We start from the raw sequence: 918 nt of genomic DNA on the forward strand, positions 1-918 counted from the left end.
GTTCTTCTATCAAATTTTTTTTAATGTTTTATTGTGAATTCTGTGTCAATTGTTTTTTAGTAATATACTATCTTAGTTTATTACAATCTTAAAATGTCTTTATTTCATCTTCAGGCATGACCGATGGATTTCTGGGTGGACAATTTGTTTTTTCTCAGTATACCTGAAGATGATTCCACTGTCTTCTGGTTTCCATTGCTGGTATTAAATATCTGTTGTTGGTGTTACGTACTGTCAAGTTGGTACCAATGAACTGCTGGTGAGTTTGAACTGACAACCTTGTGGTTGAAACCAACCTTGAGATCGAGTGTATATCCTATGGTACCACACCATGACTCCCAAGTATAAAGCTTATGGCAGTAGTTCTCAATATTCTCACAAGAAGGATAGTAATTTTCACTTAAATGGTCTTCAAAACACCACATATAAAATTTGAGAAATAGAGTTTATAAAACTCTGAAACTTTGCCAAATTCCCTCTGTTATCTAGAAAAAATGTACCATTGGGTCAATAAATAAAAATAAGCAAGAACCTAGAAGTATTTTTATTTTAAAAATGTAGTATGGATGAAAGTTTGCAGAGTAAATTAGTTATCCATTCAATAATTTATACACATTTTGTTTTGTAACACTGGCTGCAAACCCCTCGATGCAACAGCGTACTTTCTTCTTCCTTCCTGGGTTCCCTGTTTCCATTTATCCTTCTTCCTGTCACTTCCTGCCACCTGAGCTTTGTTTTTGGCCAACGGCTGTTCTTCTGGTCTCATACGGTTGATTGGGCTAAGGCATTCATTTCTCCTGGTTGCAATTATTTACTTTATGTTGTTGGTGTTATTAAGTGCCACCGAGTCAGTTCCAAACTATAGCGACCCTGTATAGGGTTTCCGAGGAGAGGACGGTGAGCTTGAATCACTGGCCT

The 918-nt window shown here is 36.5% G+C and overlaps 1 protein-coding gene across 1 annotated transcript in view; it reads right to left on the reverse strand.

The window, feature by feature from the left end:
- Positions 1–918, reverse strand: part of GPATCH2 (G patch domain containing 2) — a 226566-nt gene that overhangs the window by 59987 nt on the left and 165661 nt on the right. The window lies entirely within an intron of this gene.

The sequence above is a fragment of the Chrysochloris asiatica genome, unplaced genomic scaffold (assembly GCF_000296735.1).
Source record: "Chrysochloris asiatica unplaced genomic scaffold, ChrAsi1.0 scaffold00133, whole genome shotgun sequence".
Lineage (NCBI taxonomy): Eukaryota > Metazoa > Chordata > Mammalia > Afrosoricida > Chrysochloridae > Chrysochloris > Chrysochloris asiatica.